This window comes from Gorilla gorilla, chromosome 23, assembly GCF_029281585.2.
Source record: "Gorilla gorilla gorilla isolate KB3781 chromosome 23, NHGRI_mGorGor1-v2.1_pri, whole genome shotgun sequence".
NCBI lineage: Eukaryota > Metazoa > Chordata > Mammalia > Primates > Hominidae > Gorilla > Gorilla gorilla.
The window spans coordinates 25,224,019-25,242,673 of record NC_086018.1 but is presented as its reverse complement, the minus strand read 5'-3'; the positions used below and the strand labels follow the sequence as shown (position 1 = coordinate 25,242,673).

At 46.2% G+C, this 18,655-nt stretch overlaps 1 long non-coding RNA gene across 1 annotated transcript; it reads left to right on the top strand.

Moving 5' to 3' along the window:
* Nucleotides 1–1,425: 1,425 nt before the first annotated feature.
* Nucleotides 1,426–4,746, top strand: LOC115931913 (uncharacterized). Its single transcript, XR_008675002.1, has 3 exons — nucleotides 1,426–1,582; nucleotides 1,797–1,875; nucleotides 4,393–4,746. It is a non-coding gene; the product is annotated as an uncharacterized lncRNA (long non-coding RNA).
* The last annotated feature ends 13,909 nt before the right edge of the window (nucleotides 4,747–18,655 follow it).

The following is an 18,655-nucleotide window of genomic DNA, read 5'->3' as shown; positions in this document are numbered from 1 at the left end:
ACTGAAAGAAACTAGAAATAGCAATACCTTTGTAGTAACAAGCGCACCTAGAATATGTATTTTGGCTTTTATTTTATTTTATTCATTTTTGAGATAGTATCTCACTCTGTCACCCAGGCTGGAGTGCAATGGCATGATCTCGGCCCACTGCAGCCTTGACCTCCTGGGCTCAAGTGATCCTCCCACTTCAACCTCCTGAGTAGCTGTGACTACAAGCATGCGCCACCATGCCTGGCTAATTTTTGTATTTTTCTTGGTGGAGACGGGGTTTTGTCATTTTGCCTAGGCTGGTCTGGAACTCCTGGGCTCAAGTGATTCTCCTGCCTTGATATCACAGCTTTTAAATACCATTTTCCACTGAAAGGGATCAGGTCATCTTGGAGAAATGGATGGTTTAAGGATTTGAACAAGGAAAATAGAAGATGAGTCTGGAACATTTTATTGTGTCAGAAAGGAAGTTCTCAAAGAATGAAGGAGGCACATGTACAAGGATGCAGGGGCCAGCTTGCAGGGGTCCACCCGGCTAAACCTGGGACAACTGGAGCATTAAAAAATGCTCATGCATAGTATTTAAAATAAGAGGAGAGCAGTGAGAAACCCTTCTTTACCAAAGAATGTTAACAGTGTGAAAAAATACATAAATTTTAGAACTCCGTGTTGCAGTCATCCCTGCAATATTTGATTCTGGCAAGGATCATTAATGGATTCCAAAACTACTGGTTGAAAGTTTATGAGAGAAAGGGGTGTTTACATACTCCCAAAGTACTATCCCACAGATTATATTATTTACACAGGGAAAGGGGTTCTTTAACAATAGAAACATCTAGTGGATCCCACCTTAACCAACTGACCAAATACTTGGCATATTCAGTAATGGGACCAAGTGACATCATATGTCCCCTGAAGAGATGCAATGGACAACACATACCTTTGTGATGTGACTGCCCAAAAGGCTTACCCTCAATCAGATGGTGAGGACATCATTGGACAAACCCAGATTGTGAGACATTCAAAACACAGTTGGTCCAGACTTTTCAAAAACGTCAGTGTCATTAAAAAGGAAGGAAAAAAGGTGAGGGGCTGTTCTAGAGCAAAGGACAGGAAAGCGGTATGAAAACCAACCACCAAAACATGTGATCCTCCTTGGATCCTCACATAGACTGATGGAGGCAGACGTCCTCCTTGTCAGTGGGCACAAGCTCCCCTCCTGGATGCCTTGATTCCAGCCCGAAACTCAGGGCCATCCTCCCCACCCCATATCTATGGCATTTTGAGGGTATGGAGGAAGGAATTGTAAAGCTATTTGCTAAACTTTCTCTGGACGTTCCCTCCCTCTCCCTGACCACCCCACCCCACTTCCTGGCAAGCATTCTGGCTGTGATTTCATCTGGAATTACTGGAATCACACTGTCTCCTGTCAGCTTTCTCTCCCTCCCCCGGCCCTCCTGCTGATGAGAGACAGGAGCGATGGATGGTCTGAGTTAGCGGGGTCCCGGCACCACCCAGAGCAAAGGCACTGCACTCACCCACGCCATGCACATGCTGGCTCACCTCCTCCATCCCATGCCTCCCCTGTCTCTAGGTCTCTGTCTCTTACTTTATTTTTCTCTCCACCTCTTTGTGTCTGCCTGCCTAAAGATTTCTGATGCTTAATCCTCCTCTGTCTCCCTTGCTGTCTTTCTCTGTCATTGTATCTCTTGGCATCTCAGTTCCAAGTCTTCCGTTTCTCTCTCTTTCTCCACCTATTTTCCCTTCAGAAGCATTTTCACCCCAATGTCTCTGTATGTTCCTTGCAGCATTCCCTCTGGAATACATCAGCACTGTTGCCTTTGAGGCTGGCCTGCTTGAATGCACACCTGAGCTCCGGATTCACAGGTAGGTGTGTGACCTTTCTTAACTTCTCTGGGCCTCAGCATACTCCTTTTTACAGTGGGAATATCAATAGCACCTCTCACACGAAGTTCTGGAGGGAGTCGAAAAATTGGCACAGGCAAGCACTCCATAAAATCTGCAGTGGGCTAGAATCCACACTGCATACCTTGATCACCACAGCCCCCCTCCTGCCTTACTCCAACCAGGTCTTCTTTGATCCCTGCTTTCTTTACACACTCTAGCCTCATCCACACCTTCTTGTTTCCAAACATGACAAGCTCACTCCCACCTCTAGGCCTTTGTCCTTGCAGACCTTCTCCCTGGGAGGCTCTTTCCAAAGACTTTGACAGCATCTACTCGTCACATCATTCTGGCCTTCTGGCACTCTTTGTGGTGGTTTTAAAATATGTCATTACATTCTTTGACACTCCTCCCTTCAAAAGGCAATGATTCATTCCCCTCTCCTTGAGTGTGGGCTGGACTTTTTGACTTGCTCTTGGAGAATAGAATGTGGTGGAGAGGGATGGTGTGACCTCTGAGATTAGGTCATAAGTGAAATTTCAGCTTCCCCCAGCAATTTCTTGGATCACTCACAGTGGAGGAAGCCAGATGCCATGTCATGAGGGTGCTCAAGCAGCTTTCTGGAGATGTATGTATGGAGAGAAACTGAGGCCTCCTGCCAACAGCCAGCACTAACTTGCCAAGCATGTTTGTGAGCCACCTGGGAAGTGGAGCCTTCAGCCCCAGTTAAGCCTTCAGATGAGACTGCAGTCCTGGCCACCATCTGGACTGCAACTTCACAAGAGCTCCTAAGCCAGAGCCATGCAGATGGATTCTTGGCCCCCAGAAATTGTGCCACTACATTTTGGGAAATTTATTATGCAGCCATAGATTACCAATACACTCACTATTTCTTTTTTCTGATGCCAGACTATATTTTTGTTTGCTGATTTTTTTCCTCCGTCTCTCCTACTAGGCATTAAGTTCCATAAGGGCAGTGACTGTGTCTGTGTGTTTCATCCGTGTGTCCCCACAGCCTGGCATATGGAGCTCACTAAGTAACTCAGGCATGGGTAAATGGAGATCAGTCATTTTAGGCTCAGCCTAATAAATCTCCCTCCTATGGCTCTCTCTAGACAGAGCAGTAAAATTTGCCTAACTTCTTTTTCTGTCTTTCTGTATTTGATTTCTTACACTTTCTGTGGCTTTCTGCTTAGTTTTATTCCTGGCTGCCTGACAGAGGGTGGGTTTATGCAGCTAAAGAGGCACCTGTGGGAGGAAGGGCTCTGTGTGCTTTCTCCTTTAATAAGCTGTGTCCGAAAAAAAAAAAAAAAATAGCTCCCCTTTGCAAAAGGGACGAAAATAGCCAGGATTTTCCAGGATTTTAATGGAGATGGGAGGCAGGTACTGGGAGGCTGAAGACTGAGGCAGCTCTCTTCTCTCTGAGCAGCCCCAGTCTGATCACTGAGCAACCCCAGTCTGATCACTTACCCACACACCCACACTTGAATTATACTCACTTATTCATTTATCCATCTTTCCACCAAGTCAATTGTTAATTAATTCCCTATTTATTGTTTGCTTATCTATTTATATATTCATTAATTATCTATACTATATTTTTTACTTATGAATTAATCCATTTATCCATCCATGCACTCAACTATTCATCCATCCATCCACTCTCCATCTATCCACCCATCTATACATTTATCCATCACTGATCCATTCACCCACCATCCACCCATCTTTCCATTCATCCACCCATTCTTTCATGCATCCATCTATCCATCCACCAACCCATCCATCTACCCATCTATCCACATATCCATCATCCATCCATTCACCCATTCATCCACCATCCATTTGTCATCCATCTATCCATCCATCCATCCATGCATCCATCCATCCATCCACTCATCCATTTATCCACTCATCTATCCACTTATCCATCATCCATTCATTCACCCATTCCTCCACCTATCCTTCCATCCACCCATCTATCCACTTATCCATCATCCATTCACCCATCCTGCATTCATCCATTATCCATTGATATACTTTCCATTTAATCCAAACACCCTAATGCCTTTATGTTAATTAATGAATTTATTCACTTAACCATGTGTCTATTTATTATGTATTTTAATTTATTAATTTACTAAGCTTTCAGTTCTATTCACACCCCCGAGTATTTACAAGTGCTACTACTTTGTGCCAAGTGCTATGTTAGGCTCTGGAATTAAGAGGTGAAGGAGACAGACCTGGTTCCTACCTGTGTGCAGTTCACCCCACTAATTTCTGGAATTCAGGTGAGGAGCTGTTCATGGGAGATCCTGAAGTCAGCACAAAATTTCTGCTCTCTAGGGACTCATGATGTGACAGAGCTGGATTGTGACACCTGGTGCTGGTTCTACCACTGGAATCCTTAACTTCTGGATGAGCCTCAGTTTTCTTTTCTGGGAAATGGGGACAATGTTGGGAAAATCTTCTTCTTTTTTTTTTTTTTTTTTTTAACAGAGTCTCACTCTATCGCCAGGCTGGAGTGGTGCAGTGGCAGGATCTCGGCTCACTACAATCTCCACCTCCAGGGTTCAAGCCATTCTCTTGCCTCAGCCTCCCAAGTAGCTGGGACTACAGGTATACACCACCACATCCAGCTAATTTTTGTATTTTTAGTAGAGATGGGGTTTCACCATGTTGCTCAGGATGGTCTTGATCTCCTGACCTCATGATCTGCCCACCTTGGCCTCCCAAAGTGCTGGGATTACAGGCGTAAGCCACCGCACCCAGCTGATAAAACCATCTGGAATGACCTTCATCACTGTGAACACAGTGATGCAGTGGCTTTATAAACTCTAGAATGTGCTACAATTATGTGTGTGTGTGTACAAGGTTTCTTTTGAGTTTCCTATCAGCCAAGCATCACACCACTGGGGAACCAGCTACCCTTGCTCACTTTTTGCCCGGATCCCTAGCAAGGTCTCTGGCATCTTGCTGTTATACCAGAGAGCACTTGGAAGCTATGAACAGACCAAGTGGGCTCTGGAGGGTTGAAGGTGCTTGTTACGAATCTGGGGGGTCTTAGGGAGCTAGCAGTCTTTCCTCCTCAAGAAGGAGATAATTATTGTTTAACTTTCATCTGGGCAGTGAATGAGACATTTTTAAACACCTTCCTCCCCATCCTAGAACCTCCAATTGCCAAGGTTAAGTGCATCTTCAAAGTTTATTAACCAAGAACTACTGTGGCTCAGGTGATCTTGGAATAATACAAACCTGCCTTTTAATTTTCACTGAGCTCCTTGTATGCTTTGTGATCCCAGGGAGATTGTTTCACTTCTCTGAGCCTCCATTTCCTCACCTATAAAGTGCAGCTTAGAAATACTTCCAAGGCTGTCGTTGGGAGCATCACATGGGCAGCGTGGGTGCCTAGTAAGTGTTGGCTGTTGTCATTCAAGAAGGATGGTGTGAGCCTGCACATGAGTCAGCAGGGGAGAGAAGGCAAGATTCTGCCCAGAACAAGTCAAGGAAAATCAGATGCAGTTTTCAATTATTGAGTCACAGTCTCTCGTGGCTTGGAAGGAGATAGAGGATTCCTCCTCCCAACCAATACCTTTATGATGTTCTTTCCACACAGCTCTGTGGTTTACAAGGCAGGCTCTGCACTTCATCCTGTTTAATCTTCAACCTGCACGTAGTGTGAGTGGGGTCCCTCCACCCCTTTTTCCATCAGAGCATTAGAACAAGCAGAGTTCTTAGAGCTGGTCCAGTCCAGAGATCTTGGACTGGGGGCCTGCAGGCTGGCAACTCTCATCTGGTCCCAACCAGATCAGGAAAGCAGAAACTCAGTGAAGCCACATGGAGGGGCTAGTGTTGGGTCCTCTGGGTGGAGCCCAAGAAGCTTGGTGGGCACTCAAGACCCCTCAGGACCAGCCCCACTCCCCTGTTCGATTCCTTCCTCACCTTGTTCCTCATTCTCAAATCATCTTGAACTCTGTGCAAGTCCCAGAATGACCCTGGCTGTCTTGGCCTTTGTAAAAGTTGTTCCTTATTCCTAAAATTCCCTTCCACTCACTTTTTGCCCAGATCCCTTTTTACCCAGATTCCTATTCATCTTTCAGGTCTCAAGCCCAGATGACGTTCCAGAAAGGCCTTCCCTGCCTGGGTGGGGTGGGGGGAGGGCATCTTTGTGTTCCTAGAGACCCCTGGACTCCCCCTACTACTAATAAGTCTGTCTTGAGGTTGTCTGTGTCTATTTGGATGTTTGCTTCTCCCCCTAGACCAGAAGGTCCTTGGAGACTTGGTGTGAGCACCATTCACTCCATGTCCTTAGGCCATAGGGTAATGACAGCATAGAGAGATGCTCAAAGGCATCTTTGAATGAATGAGGAAGGAAGGAAGGAAGGAAGGAAGGAAGGAGGGAGGGAGGGAGCGAGAGAGAGAGAGAGAGAAAGAAAGAAAGAAAGAAAGAAAGAAAGAAAGAAAGAAAGAAAGAAAGAAAGAAAAAGAAAATGAATTTTGGCATAAAAACTTGGGTCTCATTCTTTCCCACCAATATGCTTTTTACAACATTATCTGGATGAGGCTCAGAGAAGTTAGGCAACTTTCCTGAGGTTCCCCAGCAAGAAAGAAGCAGAGCCCAGGGTCGGTGCCATTTATGTTGTCCAGTAAAGACAACATTTGGCAGTGAAGAGGGCCCTGGATGTGGGGCCCAGAGACCTGGCTTGAAGCTTGGAGAAACCCTGTTCGGCTCTCGGGGCCTCAATCTCTGCATCTGTAAAGTGGGGCTGCATCCAGATGCCTTAGTGAGTGTCTGTGTCTCTGGGCATGCTCAGGGACACCTTCACAGGGAAAAGAAGCTCACACAGGTGAAAGGGAAAACATTCCAGGCCAAGAAAGGAGAGCTGGACCCATACAAGTGGAGGAACAGGAGGGAAGTCAGGCTGGAGCAGCAGCAGCAGGAAATGGAAGCTGAGGCTGGGGCTGGGAAGAGCAGCCCGAGAGGCCCTTCATTTCCAGGTGGGCCCAGTTCCCATCCTTGACCTTGGTTGTTCACCTCAAGATGTTTTCAGACGAGAGATACCCAGTCCACCTCTCTGGATCTGAAAGTGCAATTTTATCCCTCCGGATTTGCGCAGAAAACGTCTGGCCCCTGCCCCATCTCATTTTCCCAGCCAGGTCTCAGAGCTCGGTTCACACGAGGCGAAATATTTGGACATCAGCAAAGCATTAAGTAATTGGTGGATTTTTTTTCCTTTTCCATTTGCATTTGTTTGTTTCCTGCAGGGTTGCCTGACACTAGCCAGCCTTGAATTTGGTCCTGTTCTCTGCACAGCTGGACTCAGGGAGCCCAACCCAGATTGTGCATAGAACAGGTGGACTGCCTGGGGGCCAGTGAGATGGTGTTGGGTACATAGACAGCAGCGGGTGCTGCAGACTCCCTGGGATCTTGAGGGGGAAGTAAGAAAATGGGAGCAGGTCCCCCAAAACACCAGCAGACTGCACTCCCATCATGACCTAATGAGATAGTGCAGTTGACCAAAATAGCAATGTCATCCAAGAGAACACATCTTCCTACTAGCAACAGCCAACACAGGAAATTGAATGAACCCAGGGGGCGCAGACCTAAGAGACCCGGCTAGCGTCTGGTTCTTTGAGCCTTGGGCAAGCCTTTGCCTCTCCTAGTATCTGTTTCTTCATCGGCTGTTTCATGAGTTGTTGTAAAGGTTGCCAGATTTAGCAAATAAAAACACAGGATACTCAGTTAGATGTCAATGCCAGATAAACAATGAATTACATTTGTTAGTATAAGTATAGCTTGTGCAATATTTGGGACACAGTTATCCCAGAAATTTTTCTTTGTTCCTCTGAAATTCAAATTTAATGGGGCATCCTATATTTGATCTGGCAACCCTTGATGTTGTAACAATAAAGTGAAATGGTGTGTACACATCCTTCACGGCGTGCTTCACCCCAGGGAAAGTGATCAGAGCCCAGTCACCATTTCTGTTAGTGCCACACCAGGAATACTAGATATTAAGTGCTAATACTAATTTGTTAATATCAATTACTATATTATTAATGATTATTCATATAGTTAATTAATATTAATCAGCACAAATATTAAAACTCATCATTTACTGAGTAGCTACTATGCTCCAGGCATGTCCTTCACATGACTTCATTGTCATCACACGACTCAATGTGGGAATGCCATTGTCCCCGTTTTATTGCTGAAAGTCTCAGGACTCCACAAGGTTAAACGCTGGTTACAGCTGTGACCTGGGTTGCTGACAGAGGAACACTGTTCTGAGTGCCTTGCAAGGGCTGCCTCCTTAAATGGCCTCATCAACTCTGTGAGTAGATACTGTTGCTAAACTATTACTACGATCTCTGTTTTGCAAATGGGGAAACTGAAGACTAAGACTTGCCCAAGGTCACACAGGCTTATCAATGGCTGAATGAGGCTTCAAACCCAGGCAATAGGCTGCCTGGCTCCATCCCTCCTCTAGGCTGCTTTATCAGCCACATGAATAGATAGAACGAGGGCAACTGTGGAGTGTGTCCCTAGAGGGAGAGCACAGGGCTACCAGGCTGTGGCAAGCAGCACACACAGGCACATCACCAGCCGTATCCCATTTAACCCTCTCAGCAGCCCCATGTAAACAAAGACATCACTATTCCTATTTCTGATGGGATCTGAGACTTCTCTGGCTGTATGCAGTGAGTTGGTGTCAGGACAAATGTTTACAGAGTTCCAGAGCTGAGCACTGGAGCAACTCGGAAGGTCAAGACGGGGTTCAGCCATTGGAGTCCAAGTACCCACTTCTGCCTCCAACAGAGAAGCTCTGACACTTCCTGGCTGTGTGACCCTGGGCAAGGTACTCCACCTCTCTGATCTTGCATCTCCTTGCCTGTAAAAAGGGAGTGAAAAAAAATACCTTCCTCTAGATAGAACTGTTGTAATCTTTAAATGACCCAATCCATGAAAAGCACTGAACATAGTGCCTCCTAACAGAGAAACTGCAAAATAAATGTGAGTAGTTATGGTCATTTTTAGGCATCTGTCTTTGGGCTCCCTCAGTAGCAGAGCTTGAGATACAGACTTCAGGGCAGGTGGTTCCCTTGCGAGGTGAACTCAGGATGCCCCAGTAGAGGAGTAGCCAGGGAGACAGGAAAAGAAGAGACCAATACAGAGTGTGTGAATGAGCAGGTGACTGCTGCCGGCACTTGGAGCACAGTCCTACTGGGGAACTCTGGGAGGCTGCACAGAGCACACCTGGGAGTTGTCTCTCCCAGGGGTGAGGGAGTTGGGATATTTATCCTCCAACTCCCCTACATCTCTGGCCTAATCCCTTGCACACGCCCAGTGTACTCAGTGGGCCAGAGAAAGCCCCTGGGCAAAGGCAGTAGTAAAGTGAGTGGGCATGGGAAGGGTGAGGGACAAGCAGGCATGGTCAGGGCACCCACTACATCTTGACAGAATCTCTGGAAGATTTCAGTTAAAAAGCATCCTTCTGCTAAAATAATAACAATGACAACAACAATGGCGTTGACAACGATAATAATAATTCAGGTTGAAAACCAAGGATATGATCTGCCCCCACCCGCCCCCATTCAGACTCCCAGACCAGTGTTCTCCTCCAAAGCTGAGAACGGGGTGACCAGCTGTCCAAAGAAGCACCCCAGATTTCCTTCGGCTCCAGGAAGGGCATGGAATGGCTCTCTGAGTTCTAGGAGTTGGTGCCACCGAGAGAGGAGGACATTGCCTGTCCTTCAGGCCTGTGCATCCTGCAGAGGCCGTGGTGCTAATTGCAAAGGTAGGGGACCCATAAAGCATTTTGGATGTCTGCTGGCAGCAGCTGGCTGAAGGCAAGTCCTGTCAGGGACCAGCACTCAGCTTTGATTTAGCGTCAGAGTAGAGGTTTAAAAGAAAAAGGGGGAGGAGGAAGATTCCACTGGGTTGAGCGAAAATACTTGATCTAAGTGGTTGGGCCATGAGTGTATCTGTCAACCTGGAACAAGAAGAGAATTACTATTTAGATAACTATTTGCTGCACCTCCCAAATGTCTGGGGCTTTACTTGGCTTGCCTCCTTGTGTCCCCCAACCCAGCCACTTAAGAATAGGTATTATTATTTTTATTTCCATTTCAGAGATGAAGGAGTGAAGGCTCAGAGGGGGAAGGTGACTTGCCCAGGGCTACACAGTGAGGAATGGTCAGAGCTGGGATGAGGACTTGGCACTGAATCCAGTGCTTATGCCAGCCAATAAGTAGACCCCTGCCTGACACAGGCTATGGGAATAAAATTTGTCAGAAGATGCCCTGGGAGGCAGTGGAAGCTGATGGTTAGCCCAGGGCCTCTGGCATCCGAGTTTCTGCTTTATTTTCCAGCCATCCAGTTTTCACTAGCTATAGGGCTAGTGAAGTGATGTACAGTCTCTGGGACTCAGTTTCCTTATCTGTAAAATGGGGACACAAGTAGTACATTCTTCCCGGGATTGATCTAAAAATTGAATGGCATCAAGGCTTTAGAGAAACTAATTGAGTCCATAAATATTCCATCAACTCTAGGGGGTTTGATAACTCACAGGAGGCTCTTGGAGGCAGAAAATACACGAGCTTTCAATGGTGGAAGCCCAGCTGTTGCATAGGTCAGATGTAAGAGACCAGTCGAATCTGGTTGCAGAATTCCATGCCCTCTTTAGCAACCCCCTTAAGGAGCCTCCTTCTCCCCAGATTGCTTAGAGGAAATTCCAAGTCACTGCCCAGAGCGTGGTAGCAGACAGCTTCCGCAGGGTCACACCATCCAGTGGGCTGTCACCACATAGCGTGCTGGTTCTGTGCTAAGCACTTTACGTACTTTATCCTACAGAGTCTTAACTACAACCCCTGAGTGAGATCTCTTAGCTTTGCCATTTTATGGGTGAGCAAGTAGAGGTCAGAGAGGCAAGATCCTCTTTTCAAATTACAACAGCTGGCAAGCAATGGAGGCCAGGATGGAGGTCAGGAGCCCAGCGGTCCATCCACCATCACCTGAGCTAAGAAATGTGAATTTTTTCCTACAAATACCCGAGGAAGGTACTGAAGACAGCTTCGTTGCCCTGGGCAGATGGTCACCGCTTGGCCCTGCCTGGTCACAGCTAGTCAGCTAGACTGGATGCTTCTTTGTTTTTCTACAGGACATTCATATCTCAAGGGACACCAAATCTAGAGACTCCACACTCCACAGATCCTCCAGCCTAGTCCCCCAAATTCAACCACAGCCCTGTTCAAAATAGCCTGTCTCTGGAACACACTGTCCAGCTGCTCCAGACCTTGCAAGATTCAGGAAGTCATCTATATCTTAAATAATAATAATAATAGAAAAGTAATAAAGAATGAAATCAAGTGACTTTACCCTGGATACCAGGCCACGTTAGCTCATGGCCCGGTTTTCTGGGTCAGGGACAGGGGTTGTGTGTGATACTCTTATGCAAGGCATTTGGCGGCAGAGAAACTCTAGTTCCTAAAGATTATTATTTTAACTAACCCAGTGTTGACGTGTCCAAAGGCAGCAGGAGGCTCTGAAGGGTTTTCCAAGAAAGCGTGTGTTTCTTGGGGTTATTTTTTCAGACTCAAGTTCAGGGAGGGGGACTGTTTTGCTCAACTCGTGTTTCTGGAAAAACAGGCACTTGGAAAGAGTTGGCCAAGGCAGGCAGGATGTGGAATGGAAAGCTGTGGGCCTGCGGGGAGGGGACGGAGGAGGCAGCCGGGAGAAGGGCTGGCATCCTTTGCTCAGTCTCTTCTTGAGCTGGGCCTTGGGAGCCTGGCCATCCCCAACCAAAGGAAGAGGCTGCTAGAAGATGAAAGCTGATTGCAGTCTCTGTGGCCTCACTCTTGAGAAATATGCTTCAACCACTTGGCCTTTCCCTGGAGCAGGGATGATGACAGAGGAGAGGTGGACAGACACCATCTTGGTTGGCTTTTAGGCCAACCAAGCTAAGGGTTGCTTCTCATGGACTGCTGTCTAGATATCGCTGACTCATTGCGTGCCTCGGTTTCCCCTCTGGGCTCAAGAGCTTCGAGCATGCTTTGTGTAACCCAGTCCCTGCTTGTCCCTCCAGGTTCATTCCACATCACTCTCTTCTTCATGTGCTGGGGTCCAACCCCACTCACCATCCCTCGGACCCCAGAAGGCCCACGGTCCTGCCAGCCTTGAGGCCTTCCCTTCTGCCTGGAACCCTTCTCTTTGCTCCTAACCTACCTCTGTCTCATCTTCCTGGCACCACTTGAATATCACCTCCTCAGGAAGCCTTCCCTGATCTCCCAAACTGAGCCAGGGCCTCCCTTGTTCTAGCATTCTGTATTTCCTTGGAGCACATTTCACAATTTAATTCTATAATTCCTTTTCCAGTGTCTACCTCTCTCACTGACTCTGAGGCCCATGAGGAGAGAAACCACGTCCTTCTCATTTACTGTGGTTTCCTTGGCTTCTGGCCTGACATACAGAAGGTGCTCAGTGAGCGAATGGAAACACCTCCCAAGCAGGGCTCACAGCAGTGGGTGTCTCAACCCAAGTGCAAAGGCAGAGCTCAGATTTGTCCTGCTGGACCCCAGGACACCAGGCAGGTACCAGACAGGTGATGGACAGACGGAGATGAGTTCTTCTACACCTTCTTAAGATCATGCAGAAAGCCACATTCTAGGGATAAATATATCCCACCCACCTTCATTATATGGTGATCACCAGTCAAAAGAGGTCACTTGCCTCAAAAGAAAGGTCTTTATTTGGTCTGTGAAGACCAGTCATTCCATCCCAAGGACTCCCTTCTTCCTCAAGGTTCCTTTATTCCCTCTTGTTCCCTGGCTTCCTTTCAGAATCCAATGGGGACAGAGACTTCGACAGACTTCCCGCAGGGTCTCACGAGGAGACTCCTGTGTGTTCTCACTTCTCCCCTGCTCCTGGAGCCATTGTTCCCCCCAAGACCCCACAGCTCTTTCAAGCTCAGAGGTGAGTCATCCACACATCACGTGTCTCGGTGAATGTCAAGTGTCTCCTGCTTTAGAGCCTTGAGCCCTGGACTTTGTTTTATGGGGTTTGGCTGTCTGGGGCCACCGACAATTTCATCCATCAACTCAGGATCGCTCCAACACTAATGCTGAATTTATAGAAGTGGTTAAACAAAGTGTTGACAATAGGGACCGCGTGTTTCTGATTAACACTGCGATTCCAAGGGAAGCTGCCAAGTGTGGGGAAGTCAGTAAAACACAGCAGCGATTTCCCAGGCTCAGTGAGTTGGGGATTTGACATCACGGGATTAACAGATGTTGCGCAAGGAACTTGAAAGCATTGGGAGGCATTGCTCGACAGAACAGCACAGGCTTATATACAAACCGGAGTTGTTCCTTCCTGTCTTTCTTCCTTTTGCTTTTTTTTTTTTTTTTTTTTTCCTGAGAGATTAAATCTGAATCCTCTTTCAGCCTTAAGAGTTTCCATCAGGAATTGCTGTCAGCTTCAGCAATGCTCCCAGAATCCTGTCCTTACTCCTTTCTGAGAGTGAACAGTAACACTGGCTAACATTTATCAAAAACTTACTGGGGTACCAGATACTTCTACAAATCATCTCCTGTCATCTGCACGGGGAAGCAGGGACTGTGATGATCTACACTTTAAAGCTAATGTTTTAGTTTGAAATGGTCGAAGACTCACAAGAAGTTGCAAAATCAGGACAAAGGGTTCTCAGGTTCCCTTCCCCCAGCATCCTCCGATGATGATATCCTATATGACCATAGTACATTGTCAAAGCCAGGAAATCAGCTTTGGTCCAATGCCACACATCTTATGCAGCTTGTATCCAGCGTGTACATGCATTTAGAAAAATAGTCCTGTGATATTTTAGCACATGTTTAGATTAGAGCAACCACCACCGCATGAGAATACAGAATTTTTCTCTCCCCTTGATAAAATTCCCTTGGGTTACCCTATCATAAACTTACGCTTTCTTCCACCCTAAGCTCTGGAAGTCACTGAGCTGTTCCCCATCACTGTAATTTAGCCACTTTAAGAATGTCATATAAATGGAACTATACAGTATACAGCCTCTGAGGTTGACTTTTTTCACTCAGCACAATGCCCTTGAGATCCGTCCATGTGGCTAGAGGTATCAACGGTTCATTTCTTCTTGTTGCTGGTCAGTATTCCTTTGTATAGATGTACTGTGCTTTATCTATCCACCTGTCGAAGGACATCTGGTGGTTTTCAGTTTGTGACTATTGTGGATAAAGTGCTACGAACATGCATGTAAAGGTTTTTCTGTGATGATCTGCACCCAGCAGATGAGGAGATGGAGGCAAGAGAGGGGAAGTGACTTGCCCAAGGTCTCATAGCCAGCACTTGTAATGAAGATGTGAACCCAGGTAGTCACTCCAGAGGCTTCATGCTTAACCACCTGCAAGACTGAAAATCTTGTAGGTAAGAATAATCAACCCTGAAAGATTAGTTAACACACCAGAAAGATGTGCTGTGTTTATCAGTGGATCCATTTGCTCACAAGAGTATGCCACATGCCCCTTGCAAAGACAGTTTAAGCATCAAAATCTGGAGTCAAAGTCTGGCCCTCGACTTGGTATGTAGGGATCTTCCCAATCCAGGCTCTACTCGTCTTCAGTTCTCACCTCCTGCCATCCTTCTCTGGCTGAGCAGAATGCTGTTTGCTATTTCCCCTCAAACAGCCCCTGAGATTCCAGCATCCTTGATTCTGCTCACACCATCCGTTTGCCCAAAATACCCCTCTCTCTGTGTCCACAAACTCTCTTCTGTTAGTAGGTGCCTCTGTGGAAAGACTGGTCCATCCTCATCCCACTCCTCTGGAAGGTCTTGGCTCCCATGAATATTTACCTATTTCCATAAACACAAATATATCCATTAAGCAAAGCTTTTCAAGGGCCGAGGATGTGGAAGGCACTGAGCTGAAGCTTGGGAAGCAGAAATAAATAATCTATAGTCCATGAGCTCAACTGTCAAGTTCCTCAGTCTGCAGACATAGAAAGACATACTGCATGGAGAGATGAATGGAGGGCAATGGAGGGGGAAAAGTGCTAGGCTTGGAAGGTTGGAGCCCCAGATTCAAGTCCCGGATGGCTCCTATCTGGTGGTGGAACCTCCCTGGACTTGTTTCCCACCCTCTGCTCTGTCTTTTTTACAGAGGGGCTGTGAACAAGCATGGAGTTAATTGATGATGCAAACATACTTTCTCCCTGGGCTGGGCATCTGCAGTGAGGAGCTGGCCTCCTTCACTAGCCTGGGACAACCAGACCCAAGATCCCAAAGTCATCAAAAGCCAGTGCCATTTCAGCCGGCTGTATGGGAATCCGGGTGCTTCTTTGTCTGCAGGATGCATATCAGAGGACAGCGTCGGGTTGGAGCAAGGGGAGTGAGAGAACAGAGGGCCCACAGGGAGGGACTGACCTTAAATGCGGCAGCTCCCTTCCGCCTTAGACTCATAAACAGCACCATCAGCCCCACACTCCCACCTGCAGCTCATCTTCCTCCAGGAATCTTTCATGCTTGTTCTGCATTTGATTTCCTCCCTCCAATGGCCTCCTGCTCCCCATAAAATTCAATCTCCTTTTGTTTTCAATTCAATTAAGGGCCAGTAATTCCACCCACAAGGCCACACATTGAAAGTGCAGTCAATAACCCGGCTGTGGTCAAAGGCAGACTGGCCTGAAGGGAGAGACTCAGACAAGTCTCTTGGGTCCCAGCTGAGCTGAGTATTGGATGGGGCCTTGGGGAGAGAAAAGAGCCCCGATGGGAGTTAGTCTCGACTTCTAGGCTTGGCCGTGGCACCTACTCACCCATGACCTTGGGCAAGAGCTGGACTCCCTGAGCTCAGTTTTCCCATTTGTTAAATGGGACCAAGAAAGTACTGTTTGTACTTTCTGCCCTGTTCTGCCAGAGCTTGTAGCCCCATTCTGCCACTCACCCAAATATCATGGGTGTTATTTCAATACTAATTTAATGACTGATTACAAATATACCACACCCAGGAAGCCTGCTTGCAGGAACTTGTCCTCTAAAATATTTGTGCATTAGTTGGGTGTGGTGATATGCACCTATAGTCTCAGCTACTTGGGAGGATCTCTTGAGCCCAGGGGTTCGAGGCTGCAGTGAGCCATGACTGTGCCATTCACTCCAGCCTGGGTGATAGAGCAATACTCCAAGAAAAACAGAGAAAGAAAGAAAAGAAGGAAAGAAACAAACAAAGAAAGAAAGAAAGAAAGAAAGAAAGAAACAAAGAAGGAAACAAAGAAAGAAACAAAGAAAATGAAAGAAAGAGGATCTTTGTGCAGATGTGCAAAGGTATTGATTTAAGGATGTCCATCATTTTGGGGGGATATAGTACATTTTCTACTGCCATACTTTGGAATACCTTTCAGCTGTGAACAAGAATGGGAGTAGATTTACATGTACTGTTATGAAATGGCCAAAATATATTATTAGGAGAAAGTTGCAGAAATTATATGTTTATATATAATATATACACACATATGTAATATATACATATAATTTAGAGGAACATATATGAAACATATAGATATGTATGTGTGTGTGTGTGTTTGAGTCGAAGTTTCACTCTTGTTGCCCAGGCTGGAGTACAGTGGCACGATCTTGGCTCACTGCAACCTCTGCCTCCCAGGTTCAAGCCATTCTCCTGCCTCAGTCTCCCAAATAGCTGGGATTACAGATACCTGCCACCACGCCCAGCTAATTTTTTCTATTTTTAGTAGAGATGAGTTTTCACTATGTTGGCCAGGCTGGTCTCGAACTCCTGACCTCAGGCCATCCACCCGCCTTGGCCTCCCAGAGTGCTGGGATTACAGGTGTAAGCCACCGTACCTGGCCCTATGTTTCTTTAAGAAACAAACCAACATTACAAACAGTATATACATTGAAACAGAAACAAATTGATACTTATGAGTGATGCCTGAAGCACATCCCATTTTTAAATAATAGGGATTGGAGTGGGGAGAGGGGAGTTAAGCACTTTCAAGTTTTCCAAAGAGCATAAATTACTTTTATAATTAAAACATATATAAACCTATAAAATGAAATGAATCCCTACTTGTGGTTGAGAAGCTGAGCCTTGCGTTAAGGTAAAAAAAAAAAAAGGAATATTTAATTCCCACAACTCAGCGATAACCACTGTTGACATTTTAATGTATTTCCTCACGGTCTTTTTCCTTATTCACGAACACATATATTTTTATAATAAAGTTAGAATTACGCTTCATAGAAAATTTTGTAGCCTGTTCTTTCACTTAACGTTTTCACATAAGGGTTTTCCCAGATCATTAACATTTACCCTGTAATCATGCTAGGAGGCCCTGTGATGGTACGGCCCCCTGTATTTTCTCTAATCCCATGCATGTCCGAATTACCTATCCATTGCTTTGATTGGCTGGCTGCTCCCCCAGGGCAGGGACACAGCCATCCTATTCTTTGCTGTATTAACAGAGCTTGCTCAGTTTCTTATCCTTAAAATGGGATAATAGCACAGGTCCTCTCACAGGTCCTCCTGAGGATGAAAGGAGATGAAATACATAGCACATGGTTGTGGGTCAATAAATATTTGCTGAATAAATAAATAAACAGAAGGGAGAATAAGTGAAAGTAAATATTTTTAAATAGGTGCCAAACAGTGGCTGATGGGAAACCCTCTATGTCAAAGTCATGGGCTGTCTCTGTTTTCTTACCCTTAGGGATCACAGTGGTAAACGTCCTGGCATGACACATCTGTTTGTAGGCTAGGCTCTGTGTCTTCTTCAAAACCTTTCAATTCTTTTCTGATGCTCTGAGTCACTCCAGGGTGGGAAATCAGGCCCTCACCAGAGCCTGGCTTTGAAAGCAGCCAAAACAAATTGTTGCGCTGGTCCCTGGAGGGGAGTGTCATTTCATCCACATAAGTGGCTTTTGATTGAAGCCAGGGAGTCAGTCACACAGCTTGGGAAAGACAGTATTTCCCAAGACAGCCTGTTGTGCAGGAGAGCCCTGGGGAGTGGCTGCGGGTGAGTTCCCAGGTGGGATCCATCCTTCGAGCCCCAGATTCCTGGACTCCCATAGTTGGGTAGACTGTAGTCTATATCTAATACAAGGTGCTGAGTCAGACATGTTTTGAGTCTTAGGTGAAAACTTCAAATAACAAAACCGTGCCTAGATCCCTCTTCACCACTTCTGGTGTGACTCTGGGCTCTGTGAACCTCAGTTTCTTATGCTTAAAATGGGATAACAGCAGAGGTCCTCTCACAGGTCATTGTGAGGATGAAAGGAGAGGAAATACAAGCAACACTTAGCACAGTGCCTGGCACATGGGATGGTCATGATCAAGGTTGGCCATTATTTGAGCCTCTCTGGGGACTTTTGGATCAAATCTGTGCCACTGCTTTGCCTTGTAGATCAACTCCATTTTACTGGACTTACCACCACTGCTTGTGTCTTTGCAGAAATGTAGCTTCCTCATCAGAAAGTCGCTTGTGGCTCATACTCACTTTAACAATAGCTCACAATGCAAATAATAGTAGCTATAACACAAGCTCACAACCATCCCATTCTATGCCAAAAACTGTTAAGTAATGGCTTTGCATGCAGTCTTCTTCATCCTCCACAACTTCACTCTGAGTCAGTTCAGTTATTATCCCCATTTTCAGAAGAGGAAACTGAGGCTTGGTTCCCATACCCAAGACCTTCCAGCTAGTAGATGGTTGAGACAAGATTCAAAGGCAGAGGACATATGGCTCAAGA